This window comes from Mauremys reevesii, linkage group 1 (genome assembly GCF_016161935.1).
Source record: "Mauremys reevesii isolate NIE-2019 linkage group 1, ASM1616193v1, whole genome shotgun sequence".
NCBI classification, from domain to species: Eukaryota; Metazoa; Chordata; order Testudines; family Geoemydidae; genus Mauremys; species Mauremys reevesii.
Window position 1 is genome coordinate 43,819,445 of NC_052623.1, and position 22,842 is coordinate 43,842,286.

General features: G+C 42.3%; 1 long non-coding RNA gene across 1 annotated transcript in view; it reads left to right on the forward strand.

Annotated features, from left to right (window-relative positions):
- LOC120394118 overlaps window positions 1–14,869 on the forward strand; it is a 44,141-nt gene extending 29,272 nt beyond the window's left edge. The window contains exons 2-3 of the long non-coding RNA XR_005592194.1: window positions 13,724–13,946; window positions 14,549–14,869. This is a non-coding gene — a long non-coding RNA (uncharacterized LOC120394118). The remainder of the gene's footprint in view (window positions 1–13,723; window positions 13,947–14,548) is intronic.
- The last annotated feature ends 7,973 nt before the right edge of the window (window positions 14,870–22,842 follow it).

Genomic DNA, 22,842 nt, shown 5'->3' on the forward strand with positions numbered 1-22,842 from the left:
TTATAACACTGTCCTCAGGAGCCAAAAAATCTTACCGTGTTATAGGTGAAACCGCATTATATCGAACTTCCTTTGATCCGCTGGAGCGCGCAGCCCCCCTCCCCCCCAAGCGCTGCTTTACCGCGTTATATCCAAATTCGTGTTATATTGGGTGGCGTTATATCAGAGTAGAGGTGTATCAATCAGCTGGTGCTGACTTTTGCTCATAGACTAGTAGATATAAATGAGAGCCCAAGAGGTGATAAGCTGCATCATTACCAAGCCACTGAATTTTCCTGACCCACATTTTGACACCCATGAGGTCACTACCATATAGCATCTATCAGGCTATTATCTTCAGTGTTATCTGATTAACTCTATTTTATAAATTACATGGTCATGGGTCTGACTCTTCTCTCATTTACACATGTATAAACCTATTATCTTCCATTTCATGCTGCTCAGTTCCCTTCTCTCCTCTAGGTCCTCTTCAGGCACCAGCCCAGTGCTATTCTCTCCCGAGACCTGCTGCATTATAAACCACTTTCTCTCCTTTCCCTATCAGAGTGCAATGAGGAAAGGAAGATCTGACTGGTCCTTGATATGGGGAGAGGAAGGAAGCAGGGGCCAGGTCCTGCAACAGCAGAGTGGGCAGGGTGAAGCCTGTAGTAGGTGCAATGGAGTCAGACCACCTAGAGATTCCAGCTAAGAATGGAAGCCAAGAACAGAGCAGTGAGAATGAGGAGGGAACCTGGCCTAGGATAGACGGAGCGGGTGTGGAGAGCAATTTTGCAAAGAGCGAAACATGGGACAATCCTACTCATGTGACTAATTCTTCCTCATGTAAGTAGCCCCATTGATTTCATTGGGACTGCCTGGGTAAGTAAATCTTCAGGACCTAAACTGCACTGTATTACTTAATCTCAAACACGGGGTAGTGAACAAAACGTCGTCCCAAACTATTGTTCAATAGAGATCAAAGGCTTTAGAAACTATAAAGAATCCACCTACAGCACTGAGGAGCTTGAAAGGAAATTCTAAACAGTTTGATCAACAAATTACCACTCAGAACATTAAATTAAAGCCTGCTTTGTGAAATGTCACCCAAGTAGGTGTAAGAAATCTAAAGGATTTTAGTGTTTGATAACAGCAAATCATGCAAGCTGAAAGGAAGTTAAATGTAACTTTTTTTTAAATATTACAGCCAGCAGGGCTTTTACACCAACCTGTATTTTGCTCTGAAGATGGCTCTCTGCAATTTTCAATGCAATGAATTAAAAGTACTGTACACAAAGGATTAGGAGTATAAAGTATCCTTTTAAACAAAAAGATAAGGCGGGAGTGGCTCAGGAAGTAAGACCAATGGTCTTTTACTTTTGAATATTCAAGCTGACTATAGGCCATAAGAGGAAAGTAGTAAAACACACGTAATGAGTCTGAAAATGAGCATGTCCTTTCATCACACTGAATACAGCATTGTACAAAGAATCCCATGCCTCTCTGGGAAAGTACATCAAGTTCATTTAGTTAGACATCCTCCCTCAAACTCATACTCTTCCTTAACATGAAGAATACATGCTGACTTTGTATTTTTCTTCCAAATGTTGATGTTCTTAAAAACTTCACCAGGCTCACCAATGGCCTGTGGATTCAGTATCTGAAGTTATGGAGCATCTGTACAAAACTTCAGTAGACTCTGGATCAGGGCCCGGGTGCATAATATGCATAGCTTCCTACCTTTCCAACATGGAAATTTAGTGACAGAGAATGGCATAAAGGTAGGGCTTTATTTTGCCTGCTTTCATTGACCTCTACTTCTCACCTTGTATGTTGAAAACACAATGTATAATCTAGCAGGGCCCTGCCTCTGCACTGCAGTTGTACGCACAAGTTATGTCTTAACTATGGCCTTGTCTTAACTATGGGGGAGGGGGAGAACTGTTCTTAGGTTAGCTAACTCTAGGATCCCTGAAATTTTTAGTTCAACCAGCTAAAAGTACAAGCTGCCTTGTATTCATTAGGATTTTATCTCAAGCTAACTGGAGCCAAGAACACAACTTTTTTTTTCTCTCTAATGAAAATGAGGCTTTAATTGCATATTAGCTCAACCAAACTAATGCCTTCTAACATTAAAAAAACAAAACACACCTATTTTGGCAGTGAAGATATAGCTTAAAACTCTAGTCAAGTCTCTAACATATGCCAAGATGGCTTAATCAGAGCCCAGGGAGGAGTCTAGACTTTAACCCACCTTCTGTGGGGAGAGGTGATGGCATAGTTTGCTTCCCTTTCTACTGAGATGGAGGCCAGCCAATCTTTGAGGTGACAGACTGGCTAGAAGAGTCAGGAGGATGTTAAATTAACAACAAAAGGGAAGGAGGAAAAGGAGAAACAAATGAGCAATCAAAATGTCAAGAACAATGTTAATTAAGACACAAAAGGACATGAAGAGAAGAGATTCTTTAATTGCCTATACACCAATGCCAGAAATCTGGGTAATAAACATAGGAAGTGGAATTGCTCACTTATTCACATACATTTGATCTAGCTGATATAACTGAAGCCTTGTGGGAAGATTTACATGATTGGAATGTTAAAATCACTGGGTATAACCTATTTAGAAGGGATCAAGTTGACAAGGGAGGGGGAGTGACACTTTGTCAAAAATGGTAATACCTGTTTCTGAGGCGTTAAGCCCCTATTAGGTGTAGAGGGTGGGGGAAATGAACTCCCCCGGGATCACCATCTAGTGCAGGGGTGGGCAAACTTTTTGGGCCGAGGGCCACATCTGGGTGGGGAAATTGTATGCAGGGCCGGGGCGGGGGTTGGGGTGCAAGAGGGAGTATGGGATGTGGGAGGGGGTGTGGTGTGCAGGAAGGGGCTCAGGGCAAAGGATTGGGGCAGAGGAGGGGTGCAGGGCATGAGGGAGCTCGGAAGGGGGTTGGCATGCAGGAGGGGTGCCAAGTGCAAGAGGGGGCTCAGGGCAGGGGTGCAGGAGGGGTGGGAGGTGCAGGCAGAGGTCTTAGGACAGGGAGTTGGGGGGCGGGGTGCAGGAGGGGTTCGTGCTCCGGCCCGTGCCACTTACCTAAAGCGGCTCTGGGGTGGCAGCGGTGCAAACCGGGGCCAGGGCAGGCTCCCTGCACGCCTGCCCTGGCCCCACGCTGCGCTGTTCCGGAAAGCGCTGTGGCCCCTGGGGGAAGAAGGGTGGAGGGCTCCGCATGCGCTGTCCTTGCCGCGCCTCCAGGTACCTCCTCCAAAGCTCCCATTGGCCATGGTTCCCCATTCCCAACCAATGGGAGCTGCAGGAGGTAGTGCCTGGCGGCAAGGGCAACACATGGAGCCCTCTGCCCCCCGCCCCTGGGGGGCTGCAGAGAAGTGGTGCCGGCCGCTTCTGAGACCAGTGTGGGGCCTGCAGCACCACGGGGGACAATCCCACGGGCCGGATCCAAAGCCCTGAGGGGCCGGATCCGGCCCGTGGGCCATGGTTTGCCCACCCCTGATCTAGTGATATATGCTGGCAGTCTGTGCTGCCAATACAAAAACTTCCATAGAATTTCTAAAAATTATAGATAATGATTTCCTAACTCAAAAAGTGTTGGATTGAACAAGGGGGAATTCTGTATTAGACTTTCATCTTGTCAAAAAAAGAGGAATTGATCATAGAACTGAAAGTTTGTGGTGCTTAAGTGAAAGTGATCATTAAATAATTATTCTGTTTATACATAACAAATGTCAAGTCCCAACCAGTAATATACTCAGTAGTTTAGAAGGGCCAATTTCACAAAACAGAAAACGAATATGAGCCAAATCAGCTAGGAGAGAATTTAAAAAGAAAAAAATGTGAACGATAAGTGGGAGCCACTTAAAAACATTTTATTAGATGCCCAAAAGCCAAAATTCTACAATCAAAAAGAAGGCTACATAAGAATGGCCATAATGGGTTAGACCAAATGCCCTTTAGCCCAGTATCCTGTCTTCTGACAGCAGTCAATGCCAGGTGCTTCAGAAGGAAAGAACAGAACAGGTAATCATCAAATGATCCATCCATGTTGCGCATTTCTATCTTCTGGCAAGCAGAGGCTAGGGACACCATCCCTGCCCATCCTGGCTAATAGCCATTGATGGACCTTTCCTCCATGAACTTATCTAGTTCTTTTTTGAACCCTGTTATAGTCTTGGCCTCTAAAATATCTTCTGGAAAAGAGTTCAACAGGTTGCCTGTGCATTGTGTGAAGAAATAGTTCCTTTGGCTTCTTAAATCTGCTGCCTATTAATTTCATTTGGTGACCCCTAGTTCTTGTGTTATGAGATGGAGTAAATAATACTTCCTTATTTACTTTCTCCACACCAGTCATGATTTTATAGACCTCTATCATATTCCCCCCCTTAATCACCTCTTTTCCAAACAGAAAAGTCCCAATCTTTTTACTCTCTCCTCCTACAGAAGCTGTTCCATACCCCTGATCATTTTTGTTGCCCTTTTCTGTACCTTTTCGAATTTCAATACATCTTTTTTGAGATGAGGTGACCGCATCTGCATGCAGTATTCAAGATGTGGGTATATTATGGATTTATATAAAGACAGAAAATATCGTATTGCCTCATTCTCTATCCCTTTCCTAATGATTCCCAACATTGTTAGCTTTTTTTTGACTACCACTGCACATTAAGAGGATGTTTTCAGAGAACTACCCACAATGATTCCAAGATCTTTCTTGAGTGGTAACAGCTAATTTAGACCCCAGCATTTGATGTATATAGTTGGGACTGTGTTTTCCAAAGTGCATTACTTTGCATTTATTAGTATTGAATTTCATCTGCTATTTTGTTGCCCAGTTACCCAGTTTTGTGAAATCCTTCTGTAAATCTTCGCTGTCTGCTTTGGACTCAACTATGTTGAGTAGTTTTGTATCATCTGCAAATTTTGCCACTTCACTGTACTTTTTTTCCAGATCATTTATGAATATATCATAACGTTTTGCTCAGTTATAAACATTTCAGAGTTATGAACAACCTTCATTCCTGAGGTGTTCAAAACGCTGAAGTTCCACTGTAGTGTCTAGCTTCTAATTTATATTAATTACCATCAAATTCCCCTATTTTCATTTGTTTAATATATTTTAAAAGATATTTCCACTTCCACTTCTCCTCTAAGCCAGGCTATTTTTTTTTAAAGGAAAAAAGAAAAGAAAACAGTGTAGCCTTGTCCTTTGACTTCTGAAAAGGTATTAGATTAGGTACAGCACAACATTTTTGATTAAGAAACTCGAGTGATTAAAAAATGAACATGGCAGATATTAAAAAACTAGCCAACTGACTGGTCTCAAAAAGAATGCTGAAAAATTGGAAAGTCTTCGGAGAAGAGCCATAAGTATGATTAAAGGATTGGAAAATATGCCTTCTAGCTCAATCTATTTATCTTATCAAAGAGAAAGTTAAGGGGTGATTAGATCAGTCTGTAAGTACCTATGTGGGGAATAGACATTTAATAATAGAACTCTTGCTATAGCGGAAAAATGTATAACGAGATCCAAGGGCTGGAAGTTGAAGCTAGACAAATTCAGACTAGAAATGCAGTGCAAATTTTTAACAGTGAGGGCAATTAAGCATTGGAACAACTTACCAAGGGTTGTGATGAATTCTCCATAATTTAGACATTTTTAGTTCAAGATTATATGTTTTTTCTAAAACATCAGCTTTAGTTCAAACATGAATTAATTCAGGGAAGTCCTGTGGCCTGTGTTATGCAGGAGGTCAGAAATGATTATTACAATGGTCCTTTCTGGCTCTATAATCTTTGAATCTGTTGTTTCTGTAAGAAGTTATGACTAGATAACTCTAATTCTAGCCCAATGTGAGCTAAGGGATGGATCCTTCTCTCATTGAAGTTAATGGGAATTTGCTTTTGGGTTTCCTTGGGAATTGGGAACAAGATCAAGCTTTTGAAGGGTACACTTCCCTCCCCTGCCCCCCAACCCTCAGGTTTGCTTTGTCCTCTAGCTCAGCAAACAAAGACAGGCACATTCCTATACCAGATGGAGCCTTATTGACTTATGGGGCTCCTGCCTCCACACAGAGCTCACTGACTTCAGTGAGGCTCCATGTGAGTGCGGGGGTTTGCCTGCATGGACCAATTTGTACACTCATGGCCACAAAAATAGGTAAAGCTAGTGTTAATAACTATTTTTTAACTTGCAATGGAACTCTTGCTCCATTTTGCAATATACACACTTTTTTTTTCCCAAAGCGATTACTAGAAAATAAAAAGGATCAGAAACAGTACAGTGTCAGGGGAAGGATAGTTCAGTGGTTTGAGCATTGGCCTGCTAAACCCAGCGTTGCAAGTTCAATCCTTGAGGGGGCCATTTAGGGATCTGGGGCAAAAATCTGCCTGGGGATTAGTCCCCCTTTGAGCAGGAGGTTGGACTAGATGACCTCCTGAGGTTCCTTCCAACCCTGATATTCTATGAAAAGAGCTCCTTTCTAATGTACATGCCATGTGGGGATAGAAACAATGAGGCTTTTCATAAATGCATATAAGAAATGTCAGTCCCATTTATATGCACAGAAACAATTCAGTCTGACAAGTCTGTGGGCTGAAGCATATTCTTATGGCACAAAATTCACCCTGATGCAGAGTGCCAGCACAAAAACCTATGCACTTTTTAAGTTGTTCGAGAGCATAAGTGGGACATAAGAGAGACAGAGATTTAGTACCTGCCCTGTGCTCAACAGTCACTTTCATTTTGGCTGATATTTATTGAATAAACTGAAGGGATTAGTCCCATGTCTTAATCCAATAATTGCTTTTAATTATGAAATATGAAGTTTCATACTGTATCATGGTGGCAGATCATACCTTGCACTAAATTCTCATGTTCACATCAATGGACATTGCACACATGGAACAAAGACCAGATTTTGGCCCTTGAAATGTAGGGAAAATAAATCCCTCTTTAGTGTAAGGGAGAAAGAGTTAAAACTGACCATTGCTTGCTGGATAGTACAGAGGGACTGGTTACACTTTTATGTGGGTGTAAATCAAGGATAATTCAGTTTAGGCAGTGGAGTTACACTAATTTTATACCAGTATAAGAAAGTGGAGAATCAAGTCCAAACATGAAAAGGCAGAATATGCCCTGTGTGGTGCAGTCCTCAGGTGCAAGAGGATGGCATCATCATCAGAATGCTGAGTATCTGGCATCTTCAAAGCCCTGTACAAACATCAGTTAATTGTTCTTAAGGTTGGGGCTTCATCCTTAACCACATGTTTTCTTGTTCTTGTTTTGTCTCAAAGCCTTCATGCTACGTGAGCAGAAAAGGTTTGGGGTTAATCTAAATTAAATTAATTCAAAAATAAATAATTAGGTTGTATTTACTCTATGTCCATTTTAGTTTATCGAACTCTAGTTAGCCTAGAGAAAAATCTTTAAATAAAATGTAGTTCCATTTCTGAAGGCTTTTTCTTAAGGATGATACTGTATTAAGAACTATGCTAGCAAAGACCTTAGGGCTTCCACTACAGGGTTTAGCCAAAGCCCTCGAAGTTTAATGTAATAATATAATTATGCTTAAATATGAATAGTAGCCATACACATTTTTCCACTTGTACTTTCATTAGATGAGATTTAATAATAAGCTCTTGCCTTTATTGGCCAGATCCTTAGCTCGTGTAAATAAACATAGTTAAATTTATTTAACTGGAGCTATTCTGATTTATGCCATTTCAGGATCTGGCTATATTTTCATTGCACTGGCGAAATATTAATTCAAGAATCTAGCATTAGAAATTGCAATGGTGCTCATGTAACTGAGTCCCTGTAAGAGAAGCAGACCTACTGACAGAACTAAGATTCCAGTAATGCTACAGGATAAAGCAGAGAGTTTTCTATGCACCAAGCCAAAATGTATAGCATTACACTGAATCTCATTTTAACTGAATGTTTCATTTGGTATGAAAGGTGGAAGTTGCATGCGACCAGTGCAATAAATGATAAAATGCAATAGAAAACAGACTTAATAAATATATTTGTATTCTGGCACTGAGAGGGTGGAACAGGAAATAGCAGTGAAGTGACTTGCCTAAAGTCATGTAGCCAGTCAGTGACAGCGCTGAGAATTTAACCTAGGTCTCCTGAGTCCCAGTCCACTGCTGGCCAACTGCCTCAAATATGTACAGGAGAACCTCAGAGTTGTGAACACTAGCGTTAAAAACTGATCAGTCAACCACACACCTCATTTGGAACTGGAAGTATGCAATCAGGCAGCAGAGACAAAAAAAAAAGCAAATACTATACAGTACTGTGTTAAACATAAACTACTAAAAAATAAAGGGGAAATTTTTTTTTTAAATCAACAATGTAAGAAAACTGTTTCTATGCTTGTTTCGTTTAAATTAAGATGGTTAAAAGCAGCATTTTTCTTCTGCATAGTAAAGGTTCAAAGCTGTATTAAGTCCATGTGCAGTTGTGAACAAAATGTTATGGTTGTTCTTTCAAAAGTTTACAAGTATCAGAGGGCTAGCTGTGTTAGTCTGGATCTGTAAAAAGTGACAGAGTCCTGTGGCACCTTATAGACTAACAAATGTGTTGGAGCATGAGCTTTCGTGTCTGACGAAGTGGGTATTCACCCACGAAAGCTTATGCTCCAATACATCTGTTAGTCTATAAGGTGCCACAGGACTCTGTCATTTTGTTCAGTTACAAACATTTCAGAGTTACGAACAACCTCCATTCCTGAGGTGCTCATAACTCTGAGGTTCTACTGTACTTCATAAAGAACAGAATTTGGCCCATAACTGTTAGAGGAATAAAGCATATAACGTTTTGGTGCCGTGAGGTGGTCCATTTAACATTCATTTTTAGTGCATTAAGTGGTTATTAGCAGTTGTTAACATTTACCCAGCTGCATCATGTAGAAATTAAATACAGAACCAAAGCATTTATGGCTCCCAAGATGCCCTCAACATCTCTGGTTTTGTAAAGAGCTGTTTGTGTGGCCAATATAGCACTGATTGAGAGGAGCACACTGGAACAACTATTAATTTAGCAGACTTGTTGCTATTGCACTTAATGATATAGTCACTGACATAGAAGAGCCAATCGTTCATACTTAATCCAGAAAACACAAAGTAAAGTCGTCATCCTCTTGAGAAAATTGCTTCAGTAAACAATTGCCCATTTTCCAGTCTGTCTCAAGTTCCACAGCCAAAGAGGAAGGAGAGGGTTATTGGTTGAGGTAAAGGAGCTGAAAATGAGGACTGCAGTGATCAATCGCTTGTTAAGAAGTCACTGGGGCAGATGGACATGAAATGAAAAATAAAGTTAGTAGCCCACATAGGGCCAGACCCTTCCCTGGCTGTGGCACTTTTGCACTGCTAGCAGGCAGCTGGGGATTCCCTGAGTGTGAATTCCTCCAGCTCTACCCCACTCTCCTGGCTCCTTATCTTATGGGGCATATCAGGGACATGACCAGGGAGAAGGAAGCATAACTGACCTGTAGTTAATCCTCATTTGGCATAATGATTCCTAGCAGGCTGTTGCCAGCCTGCTTGAATTAGAGCAGTTTTATGGCTGGACTAACTTATGCCATGGGCTGAATCAGCCTCTGGTAGACCCTGACACTGGGGGTTATACAGCCACCTTGCCTCAGTCTCCTCCAGAGTGCAGCTCAGCCAGACTCCTGGATTAGGCCCATAATAGCTAAGATTTAAAAAAAAAAAAAAAAGAGTAACAGGAAAGAAATGGCTGTTATCCCAAGTATGTATTGGTGCTGGGATCAATCCTCCTCTTACTTACCTGGGCTTTACAGCAGCATAACTCCATTGACTCAAATGGAGTTACTCCCGATGAGCACCATTGTAAATGAGAGGACAATCATGCAGATAGTGGGGAGGGAGGGATAGCTCAGTGGTTTGAGCATTGGCCTGCTAAACCCAGAGTTGTGAACTCAATCCTTGCAGGGGCCACTTAGGGATCTGGGGCAAAAATTGGTCCTGCTAGTGAAGGCAGGGGGTTGACTCAATGATCTTGCAAGATCCCTTCCAGTTCTAGGAGATTGGTATATCTTTATTTATTATTATTATTATATAACCCACTTTACAGAACTGTGCAATAAGAGAGGTGTAGTCTCTTGGTGACGGACATTGGTAATGTCTCTTACTGCAGATTGGAGTTGCATGCCCACATCAATGGGATACTAACCCCCACAAGTCCTAAACATTATTATTTATAAAAGGCTATGTAAGAAGAGGAATAGGCTTCATTGTTATTTCCAGGTATTTTTAAACTAATTAAAAGGAATCCTTTGATCTCTTTCCTTTTAGGTTAACAGTCCTACAATTTGAGAGAGCCCTTTCCTCAGATCAAGGAAAGAATGGGAAAATTACCTCCAATAAATGTAATATAAACTTCACAAGGGAGGTCAAGTAAAATGTGATTTGTTGTGGGAGTTTAATTAGCTTCTATAATTAGACATCATTTTAACAGCACTTTATCCATTTATGATGTTACTATGTTAGCAGAAACTGATTAAATATCAGTCCCTGGGAGCCTCACTTACACATGCTGCTGTCCATCTTTGGTGAAAGGCTTGCTTTGTCCAAGTCTAGACTTCGACACATTTGGGATCTGCTGACAATGCAACTACATGATAAATCCATGCATTCCTCAATATGGTACTGGGAATAATCACTGAATATTGGAGAAATTAATATACATGTATTTTGAACAACACAGCACTGATGCAAGTTTTCAGCTGTTATGAATTAAATTCCTTTCACAACTCATTTAGCTGACTAAAGTCATTGCATTTCATGAGTAAAAGCCAGATACTTAAACTATGGCTTCAGCACTCCTCTCCTCTATCATCCAGATGAGTTGTCTTTCAGTCCCTGCTATCCATCTATTCTTCAAACAAAAATTTATCAACAATGAAGCACAAAATATGGTCAACAATAGCAACAAAAAACTGTCAGGCAATATTCAAAGTTTCGTTCATATTCATGCTGGATAAAAATTTCAAAGCAATTGACTGACTTAAGAGTCAAAGTCCCATTTTCATATCTGATGTGGGCTCTTCAATGGGAATTAGACACCTAACCTGCTTTTCAAAATCCCATTAGGTGCCCATCTGCATCTTTAAGCATCTAAATAACATGGACTCCTAAGTCGCTTAGGAAAATTTTAATACTATAACTACTTTGTTCATATTCTGGAAAAATGTTGATATTTTCTGCAATGATTGCAATGACTTTCAGTGAGGCTACGAATTTAGATAAGAGATGTGGAAGGGAGTGCATGCAGTTATTTGTCAACTAGCAAGATCATGAAGTGACTAATCCACAATTGTAATATCTGTGGAGAAAAATGCTTTGTCAAACCAAGAATGATAGAGGGCCACTAAATCTGAAGTGATGATGTGTTGAGATAGTTAAGCTCTGACTCTAACCTTAGGGGATAAGGTCCAATATAGGCTGGAATGCGTCTTCTGGTTGGAAGAAACAAGCCCGTGGACAAGAATCTCCTCCACATCTTGCTGAATTAACTCAAGTTTCAGCCTGAGAACTTCATAAGATGAAAACAGAAATTCTTAGAGAATATCCTGAAAAATAGTTCCAAATCCAGTGTGAGACAGTGTATGGCGTATGCCCTGGTGCATGGTGATTTATCACCATTCTTTAAAAAACAAACAAACAAAACCCTTCAGCCCGTCTAATGTCTCTGCATGTTTTCAATGTCCATATGAATGTCTAACTGTTTTGGGTTTTTTTGAACCTTACTAAGCTCTTGGCTTCAATGATACCTTGTTCTATAGTATGTCTCAGAACAACAGTATGGTCTGCACATGATCTCAGTGGTCTAGCAGAACCTGTGTGTTCCTCTCTAAGCTGGAGTTCTATCCAGTTCTTGATATGATCCAGGATGATGATAACATGATTTTTCCAGGCATTGAAAGTAATTTTAGATCCTCTCTAGTTGGTAAGTTTGGATCCTCTGCAGTTGGTAAGTTTCCCCCATCTTTGGCAATTTTACTCTCAGGCCTCTCTTCCACTGGGTTGGGTTCTTTTCTTCATTCCACATTCTATCCAACAACACATGGAAAGTCTGGAGCAGGGTCGCCCAGAGGGGGGGGGGGCAAAGGGGGCAATTTGCCCCGGGCCCCGGGCTCCGCAGGGGCCCCCAAGAGAAGAGCGGAGGCTCCCGCCTCCGCCCCTCTCCTGGAGCCTCAGCGCATCAAGCGCCCTGTCTCCAGCGGGGCCCCTGAGCCCCGTCCCGCTCAGAGCTGCGTGGTGAGGGGGCGGGGCTGGGAGCTCCGGGCTGAGCTCTGCTCCCTCCGCTGGGCCCGGAGCTCCCAGCCCCGCCCCCTCACCACGCGGCTCTGAGCGGGACAGAGCTCAGGCCCCACCGGGGACACGCTGCGGCTGTTCAGCCGAGGCGCTGAGGCTCCGGGTGAGGAGGGAGCCGGGGGTAAGAGGCTGGGGCCGGGGGGGTTGGCTAAGGGGCAGGGAGCCCTGGGGACAGTCAGGCGCTGAATTACCGCTGAAGACTGGGCTGCATTTCAGCGGCGGGTCCCGCTTCAGCGGTAATTCGGCAGCGGGGGGCTCCCGCCGCGGGTCTTCGGGGCACTTCGGCGGCGGGTCCTGGAATGGAAGGGCCCCCCGCCGCCGAAGACCCCGGGCCCCTGGAATCCTCTGGGCGGCCCTGGTCTGGAGGGCTGTTTCATCACCTTGCTTATTACTTTTCTAGTAATAAAGTTATAAGTTAAGACAGGGGTCAGCAACCTCTGGCAGCGGCTCACCAGGTAAGCACCCTGGCGGGCTGGGCCAGTTTGTTTACCTGCCGTGTCCACAGGTTCGGCCGATCGCGACTCCCACTGGCTACAGTTTCCCGCTCCAGGCCAATGGGGGTGGCGGGAAGCCACAGCCAGCACATCCCTCAGCCCACGCTGCTTCCTGCAGCCCCCATTGGCCTGGAGCAGTGAACTGCAGCCAGTGGGAGCCGCGATTGGCCGAACCTGCAGACACGGCAGGTAAACAAACTGGCCCAGCCTGCCAGGGTGCTTACCCTGGCAAACTGTGTGTGTGCCAGAGGTTGCCAACCCCTGTGTTAAGATATTAACAACATTAGTGCTACTGTAGGACAAAGCACTCCACTCCATGAGGAAATATACCAGTGAGCTCCACTTTCCAGCAAATTCAAGTCCAGAAAACATTCCTAAAACAGGAAATGCAGTGCATGCTTCAGCATGCTGGGATGCTACTTGATGCTGTGCAAGTGAGTAGCTGCTAAAATTGTTTTTGGTGGATGCTTCACATTGAGAACTGGACTGGACACTTTTGGAACAGCTTTTCTGTCTTCTGAGACTACTTGAGAATATAGCTTGAACTGAGGGCTTGACCCAAAGCCCATTGACCTCAATAGAAGCCTTTCCATTGCCTTCTGTGGGCACATCTCAGGTCCTTAGCATGGAATATATGATCTTAACAAAGTTGTTCTTAAAGCAAAGCTACTAGAATCTGAAACTGAATCTGTCATTTTACAGTTGCTGTTCCTGCTTTGAATCATCAGTTTAAGAGAAATGACAATTTTTAGATTTTCCTTGAATAAATGGTTTGACTATTAGAAATCTGGCATCCACTTTACTCTAGTCATGCCTCTTGATCCCAGATTAAAAGATTAGATGTTTAGACTACTGGCAGCTTTATTATTATTATTATTATTTATTTGTATTATTTATTATTAAGCAACAGTGAGTATCAGAAGAGAAAGCACAGCAGGAAGATGAAAAAGCTAAGAGCAACAGAGACAGCATCACTGTTGCCATGGTAAAAATGGGCATCTAATGAGGCAGACAGGACCCTACAAGTGACAGACAATGCTCAGCTAGCCTTGTTGTTCCAGAGAATTCTAATAATGCATTTGGGAGGAACTAGAACATCCAACAGAATCCTGTCATAGCAAGCTCAGGTGAGGCCTCTCGTAAGTATATGCTGGCAACTTAGTTTAAACAGTCAGACTGATCATTACTTCTCATCGAATCATCCTTGAAGTACACACTATCTATTTAGCTCATTCTTGCAAAAGTTGCCTTTGATTAATGTTCATACTTCTTGGCTGTGGCCATGATATTTCACTAATTAACATGATTACTTGCTTCATGATATGGTCAAGAATTAGTAAGCTCAAATAATGCTCCATTAGTCACATTAAAAGGAAGTGTGCTTGGAGTTTGTAATTCTGAACACCATGTGGAGAATCGAGACACATTTCTTCGAAGGCAATTGGATTTTTCTTTGTTGATTCATCTCTTGTACAGTGTTTCCTGCTGCTTCTGCATTCTGGGCAGTTGTGTTGATAAATTAAAATAGTTGAAAAGCTGCTTGTTTCTAATCTTTAATGGTTTCTAATGCTTTTAATTGCTTCTGAAAACCTGGCTTAGCTCAAATTCATGGTTAGCACCTGACATAAAAGGAAATAGTTTGCTAGTGAAATAATTTGCTGTGCTCTAGCATTATCTAAACATTCTATTACTGTCACCATCCATCTAACTTCTGGTTCTTTTCCTGCAGAAGTATTCTTTTCAGTTAAAGTCCACAGGATAGTCATCCATCTGCAGTGCCTTTAATAACTAACCAAGAGGCAGGATTACAGAAACAGATACATCTTTTCAAGTCTACAACTGAGCCTTTCTGTACCTAACAGTGTGGCAGTGCATCAACCCTTCCCCTGAATGCAACTCTGAACGCAACTACGGGATGTGGGACTCTTTGAGGGATTTAGTAAACTATCCCAATCAGAGTAATCTGTTTTAATGTATTACATTATCTTTAAACACTAGCTTTTATTTGTTCAGGCTAAATATTTATTAATCCTACCCTAACAGGACTTATATCAACTAAATAAATAATGGAATGCTTACAAAACAAATCAATCTGCTGGCAGCAATTTTGTTAGCAATAACCTCCCAAAAACTTGAGACTAGATCAGACAGCAAAAGGCAAACTGAGGTCTTTTGTAAGTGGGTATAACGTCACTGAAGTCCAATGGAGTTGCTTACACCCAGGCTAAATTTGGCCCTTGGATTTAGGATCCAACCCCTCTACCATTGAAGTCAGTAGCAAATCTCTGATTGCCCTTAATGGAAAGAGGATTGGACCCTTAGTCACAAAAATGTAAAACCAGAGAAATCCAGTTCAACAGACCATATATTTACAACAAGAATTAGTGACCTCTTCTCTCCTTTATCCTTTGTACACTTTCTGGCAGCAGCACTCCTCTGAACAATGATTATCTTTTTGTTCTGTGTTCGTAGTGTCTATCATAATTGGGTCCTGATCTATGACCAGGCCCCGTCAGACTACCACAAAACAAATAAGAATTAACTAGCTTAGATTCACTGTTCCAATATGAACTGGGTAGCCTAATCTACCTTAGCCACCTCCAAACTGCATCATAGCTAAAATACCTCATGTATCGACCTGAGATGGTTCTGATATTTCAGGTTTGAGTTAGTCTATCACATACCCTCACCTCTTCCCAAAAGTACAGGGAAATCACCCCATAAATTAGTAATCATATCCATGTACATTCACAGCTGCAGCTGTTTACAGGTATGGAACTAGGACTGCAGAGGTGCTGGCTCCAAGTAATTTGTTGTTTGTGGAGCTTTAATTTTGACTTTCCAAACTTTTACACCCATAAGGGTTTTGATAAAGCTATAAATACATATCAGGTACTTAACTATCTTAGCTAAGGTGCTTGTCTCAGTAATGGACTAGATCCTTCTTAGATGGTGAAAATTGGCATAGCTCAGGCCCAATATTTTTATAAGGGCTCCCCTGCCTGTTTACTTCTGCCTTTTTGATGGCTCAATGTCTGTTGGTGAGAGAGACAAGCTTTCAAGCTACACACAGCTCTTTCTTGCGTCCTGAGGAAGAGCTCTGTGTAGCTTGAAAGCTTGTCTCTCTCACCAACAGACATTGGTCCAATAAAATATATTATCTCACCTACCTTGTCTCTCTAATAGCTTGGGACTGACATGGCTACAACAACACTTCATACATTTGATGGTTCAGTGGCTCAGTTCTCCAAATAGACATTTTTTTTCTTTGATTACGGTGCCAATCTGTGAGGCTGAGCATAGTAGCCTTGGAGATGCTTTAATTTACAGCAGTTGCTAACAGTGCCAAGGGGCTGAAACGACAACCAGATTTGCATAAAATAGGGGTAATGTGGCTCTTCTCCCTTTCCTCCAGCTACCCTCCTCGCCTTTTCTGTTAGTAGGCAGGAGGGAGCGTATGTATCACAAGAAGCCTGAATGCTGGCTGTATGTCATTGAAGGATCCTCCTTGCAATGGTTTTATACTCCCCAAGCTAGTTACTCCAGCCTTAGGGCCACTTTACACCAGCAGTGCACACTGCACAGGAGATCATTTTACAATACTACAATGAGAGGCAGATAGGCTATATAAATATATAGCCTAAGAAGGTCACGGTGTTGTAGTACTCCAATGATCAAAATAGCCATGGTGACACAAAATGTATTTCTTCAATTTCAAGCACAGATAAGTATTCATATACCCAGTTGCATGGCTGATACTACACTTTGGCACTTTACCTTCAGATCAGATTTCTCTTTCAATAGGATGTCCCTCTAGTCTAGGCCACAATACATTCACTACACAGCATGATGCAGAAGCATAGTGGTTCTCTTTAGCTACAGATGCACAAAATGCTGGAGTTCCAGAAAAACCTGCATGGTGTGCAAAACATAATTTCCAATTTTAGAAGCACTGGAGCTGAAACAGCTATTCAAACAAACTACACTGTCATCCTGTTCAAGGAAATGTTCTCTTAGAGATTAGTGGGTTGTTTTTTTTAAGTTTATAAAGTCTTTGCAAAGAGCAGTTTAAAATAAGCATCACTTCCCTGGAGAAGGTAATTTAAAATGCATTAAAGCCCTTATTGAATGTGCTTGTTAAAAGAAGCAGCACCAAGACATAACATTTCCAAAGCATAAATAAACTACTTTGTATACAATTCTTTGTTTGACTATTTTCTAACTCTAGCAATTAGCAAAGACTTAGCCCTGGTGGTTTGATCGCAATCAAAAGAGACAGAAAAAGACAATAAACACTGAAATTCTGTAGCAAAAGATGTGCCAGATCTCTAAGTCTTCTCTCCTAAGCAAAGCTCCCTAGGTAGATTCTGCAGCCTTTACTTGCTAAAAGTAAGTAGTACTTATCAAACAGTAGACCTACTGATGGGAGTATTGGGTGGGTACGTACTACTCAGGCTGAGTAAGGGTTGCAGCAGCTGCACCCCAGAAAATGGACTTTGTGAGCTGTGACACAGGAGTGTTAGTAATAGACTGAACTTTAGATTGTGGGCCCAGTCACTTGACCTGGCTCACAGGTATAATGGTTAATAGCAGGGGCGCCATCTTTCTGAGTTGCCAGGGATGTTCGAGCCCCCCTCCACCCCAGGCCCTGCCCCGCTCCACCCCGCCCCAGTTCCATCCCCAATCCACCCCCCAGCATCACGTGCATGCCACTGAACAGATGAGCACGGGAGGTGGTGGGGGGATGAGCTGATAGACGGGGCCACCAATGGGTGAGGAGCTGATGGGGGGGGGGGTTACTGGAGGATGCTAAGCACCCACTATTTTTTTTCTGTGGGTGCTCCATGTCTGAAGCACCCACAGAGTGGGTGCACATGGTTAATACTCCTATCCCATGGCTGAAGTCAGTATTCCACAGATTCCATCGGCTACTATTGCATGCAAAAGAATTCAGCCAGCACTGTTCCACAGCATGCAGAAAGTGCTGGGGGAGGGGAAGAGGGAGGAGCGAGGGTGGGGTGCACTCAGGGGAGGGGGCGGAATGGGCAAAGGAAGAGGTGGGGCAGGAAAAGGTAGGATGGGACTGGGAAGAGACAGGGTGGGGGTGGGGCCTTGGGGGAAGGGGTGGAGTGGGGGCAGGGCCTGGGGCAGAGCCAGAGGTTGAGCATCTCCTATCACATTAGAAAGTTGGCTCCTCTGCTAAGATAGAGCCTTTATGCCACCTCTGTGACAGCATAGGGGATTGTATCGGGGGCTGTTTGCACTCCTTTAAGGCCCTTTTACAATTACAATAACTTAGTGTAACTGAGAATCAGACCTTAAGACTGCTGTGCCCTTTCCCCCCAGTGCAGGGATATTTAACCATTATTACTCATTAGTTTAGGCCAAGTTATTGCTCATGTTACACTTTTTTCTGAGACAATAAGCATAAGGCCAAACTCTTCACTATCTTGCACCCTGTGCAATTCCATTGACTTAAATGAGGTTGCATAATGTATAAATCAGTGAAGAATCTGGCCAGTTGTCTTTATAATCTTGCCTCTATCTATAAGCAATTTTGAGACACCCAGGCTCTAGATCAGGGGTTGGCAACCTTTCAGAAGTGGTGTGCCGAGTCTTCATTTATTCACTCTAATTTATGGTTTCGCGTGCCAGTAATACATTTCAACATTTTTAGAACGTCTCTTTCTATAAGTCTATAATATATAACTAAACTATTGCTGTATGTAAAGTAAATAAGGTTTTTAAAATGTTTAAGAAGCTTCATTTAAAATTAAATTAAAATGCAGAGCCCCCCCCCGGACTCATGGCCAGGACCTGGGCAGTGTGAGTGCCACTGAAAATCAGCTCGTGTGCTGCCTTTGGCATGCGTGCTATAGGTTGCCTACCCCAGCTCTAGATTATTCCATTTCTCATAAAAGCCCTATGAAATGTGTTTCTTTAACTTCAAACAACTCCTCAAGTGAACTTCTTCATGCCTACTTAATTCCAGCTCTGATGAGTCCACTTTCACTGCACTGTGTCCTTCAAGACCATGCAGCACTTAGATGAGTCACTTGGGATGTACATTTTAACACTGAACCTAGTCAATAATCAGCCTTGTCCTTATGTATGCTTTAGATTCTTGTACTTTACTTAGCAGGGCAGCACATTAGAGTAGAGAGCTGGGGTAAACTTTCACAGCAGTGCACAGAGAATTAGCTACATAACTCCCGTTGGCATTAAAGGGAGGACCACGGCTAAATCTTCATGTGCCAGTTTGAATAAGAAGCTAAGCCTGTTTTCTTAAGATATCATTTTTAGTATCTGTCTTTCCCTAGTGGTTAATTAAGTTGCTATTTTCATTTATTCCAAAATAGAGGTTTCTGTGTTCTCACTGCAGCTGACCTCTGGATATACAGAGGAAGTAAAATATTTAATGTAATCATTGTGGGGATGCTGTGTATTTAATATTTTTAACGACTAGTAGAGAAAGGGGAAACTCCACTTCGAGGCAACTCATAATAAAGAATAAAACAGTTCTGTTCAGTTTGTAGATGTTAAACTCTCCTTGGAGAAATTCCCAGGTAATATCTCACAAACACCCTGAAAAAAGCGAGTTCCCTCCTTGAAAGCTAGTTCCTTTACTAAATGCATTGTCATCTGCTGCAGTCATTTTCCAACTGTCCATGGATAACATTGAACAGCCTACTGTGTTTCTGTTTCCTTGCATTGTTGCTTCTGCCCAAAATTCTCTGTCTCCAGCTATGCACCCTACTGCTTTGCTAGTCATTGTCATGAGTAAGTTGGGGCTGTGCCAATCCTTCACGGGTGGCTTGCTGAAGAGTTTCTTAAACTGAACCCTGTAGTTTGGTTTACAGGGGTAAGAATGAACCAACTCCTTAAACTCCATGAAGGCTTGAGTTAGATTGTTCATACTTTCAAGGGGAATCCCCTCCCTTCTGCCCCTTTCTGTCCAATGAGGTGTGTCTTTCTTCCCACAGCATGCTCTGGAACCCATTTCTAACTTCAGAGAGTAGAGCATAGGAGTGGGTGATGGGAGCATGAAGCAGGCCAGTTGACGTGCAGGGAGTAACATTGGTTGGAAAGTGAGGGTTTTTCCATGGAAAATTTTGGCTTTTCATTGAAAAAACAAAAATTTTCACCAAAACACATTTTTTCAGTTTTCAGGTTTCTGATGAAAAAATCAAAATTTTTCAACAGAAAGCAGACATTTTTTGCAAAAGTTGAAAACTTTGTTTAGTTGGAAACCCATTTTAGTTGAAAACCCATTTTTTTCCATCAAAAATAGTTTAGTTGGAAATTTTGTGACTACCCTTCATTGGGAGATTCAATGATTTCTCAGTTTTGCAAACAATCTAGGCTCTGTGTATTGAACTTTAATGAGCATAGGCTTGTGTACATAAGTCCCTCAGTCCTCCCACGCAATGCTGTCTGAATAGGTTTGAGTCAATATAATTATATTATACAGTTGCAAAGTGAAGGAAATGCCCTATCCTTCAGAGTAAAGTAAAAATCCTACGTTGATTGGGTGCACAGAGTAGGAAAGAGAATACAGGGTCCAGTTAATGAAGAAGCTACCAAAGAGTCATCTCCAACTACTCCTAACCATTGCTAGAATCCTGGCTTCCTCACAATAGGCAAACACACAGAACGGAAACTGCATTGGTTGCACTGAAGGACAAGGACATGCTTCCAAACTCCCAAAATTGGATCTCTGTGGCATCTGATACTGTTGATCACCAAATACTCCTCTATCACCTCAGAGACATAGTAGGGATGAATGGGAATGCACTGAGATCGCACCAGTGCTTCTGAGATTCAACCCAAAATGTTGTGATGGGCAATTATTTCACTAAGTCTAATACCACAATTGGTGATGTCCCTCAATTACCTCTCTGTTCAACATCTATATGAAACCATTGGCAGAAAATAACAATATATAGATGGCATCTAGCTCTATATTTCATTAACAACAAAGGCTAATGGCACCATCTCCCAACTATCCTAGTTCCTGAGACCCATCAGTACTTGGATGGAGAATAGATGATGAAGGTGAACCTGGGCAAGGCAGAGATTATGCAAATGAGGAGAGGAAAGTGCTTTGAAAAACTCACCTCACCCATCCTCCATCAAGGGAAGCTGCAGGTTTGTGTCATTCTATATTCCTCACTACCTCTTGATGCTCAAATAGTCTACCAGGCTGACTTGCCATATTCCTTGGCTCTAGGAATGATTATTACAATTCACTATACCTAACCCAGGAAACCACTGCTCTTGAGAAAGCTTGCTAGCATTCTGCCTACCCAGCAATACAGTCTGCAAAGAATACCTCACTACTTCTGGCTTCCTGTGAAACACAGCATCAAATTCAAGATTTTCACTCTGATACTCAAACTCCTTCATGGAAGGACCCAGTTTTCGTGAGCAACCTCCACTCTCTGCGGAACCATGACCACCCATGGCAGCTATGTTTCATGGGAATAATGAAGTAGCCTGCTACAGGTGACTCATGATCACAGGAGAGAGAGAGCATCTTTGGAACCTAGCCTGTGACTATGGACCACAAAAACCATCAGACAAACTTTGTTGTACGCAGCAGTGTTGTAGCTGTCCCAGGATATTAGAGAGAGATGGTGAATGAGATAATATTTTTTATTGGACCGACGTCTGTTGGCGAGAGAGACAAGCTTTTGAGTTTACACAGAGCTCTTCTTCAGGTCTCTCTCATCAATCAAAGTTGGTCCAATAAAAAATATTATCTCACCCACCTTATCTTGCCAACAACCTTTGTGCACTTCAGAAGAAAATATAGACTGTTTGTCTTAGATTTTTATTTATATGTTGAGGAAAAGCTATGTGGAAGGAGGGAAGAATTAAAACTTAACATATGAAAACAATTGTTGGGGATGAGGGTAAGTATTCGGGTATCATGGTGATGAGCATAGTTTAAAAGCTTGAGAACTTGATAGCTAGTCTGAAACTATGAGGTGTTGTTTGGCCCTTGGCCCCCACTATGCATATGTTGCAATCAGCATTAGGCAAGAATGGCGACACAGTTTTTAAAGCAGCTATTATTTGTGCTGTACAACACAAACATCGCTGGACCTTGAGGGCCATCCTACTCAGCGCTCATTGTATTCTCCACACTGCCACCTCATTGTATTCTCCACAAAAAGGTTTGTTTTAAAACTGTAAGGCAAATGCATAAAATGCTTTATTGCCTCAAGTGTGCCTTTATGCATAAAAATGTGTGAAACAGCAAATCACTAAAGTGTTCAAAGCATTCACCCTTCTCCCTTCAGAAACTGCTCACCATTCATTAATGTGACATAAAATAGACACTCCATATTCAGTGAATGAGGCAGGGATTGAGCAGCAAAATGACAATACTTTGAACAAATGTAAGTTAAATACTTCATGTTGCTTGATAAGTCAATCATATTTTCCCCCAGGCATGCACTGTTACTGCCAGCATTATGCATGCTTGAAGAGAGTAATGAATAGAAGTATTTTATTCATGATTTAGTTTGGGTTTGGGTTTTTTGCGAGGGTGTGAGAGATCAAGATAATGGCCAGATCAGGAGAATTAAGCAGGACCTCCAAACTCTGGGATAGATCAAACCCTCTAGATTAACATGCAGAGGACCATGGTGCACAGATCTCTTGGATGAAAGTGGTCGTCATTCACTCCATTTGCCCCTCCCCTACCTCTAGCCTCAGTAAGGCTTCAGCAGAGCTACACTGACAGAACCAGATAGAGTAACAGGAGGCCCTTGAGCCAGAGTAGGTGCAAAGGTCCTCCATGTGGATGGACCTGGCCTCTGGCAGTTCTCCAGAGATTAGCACAGATCCATGGAGTTTGGGAGCCAATCCCTCTGCTTCTTCTGATGTGTCTATGTATGGAGTTAAATTCCATCTCCGGCCTACCTCCAATAGAGGAATTTGAAGGAAACGCCATAGAAGACGACTCTTGAATTCCTTCCCATTGGGGGTCTGATTTGGGATTCTCATAACCCCACC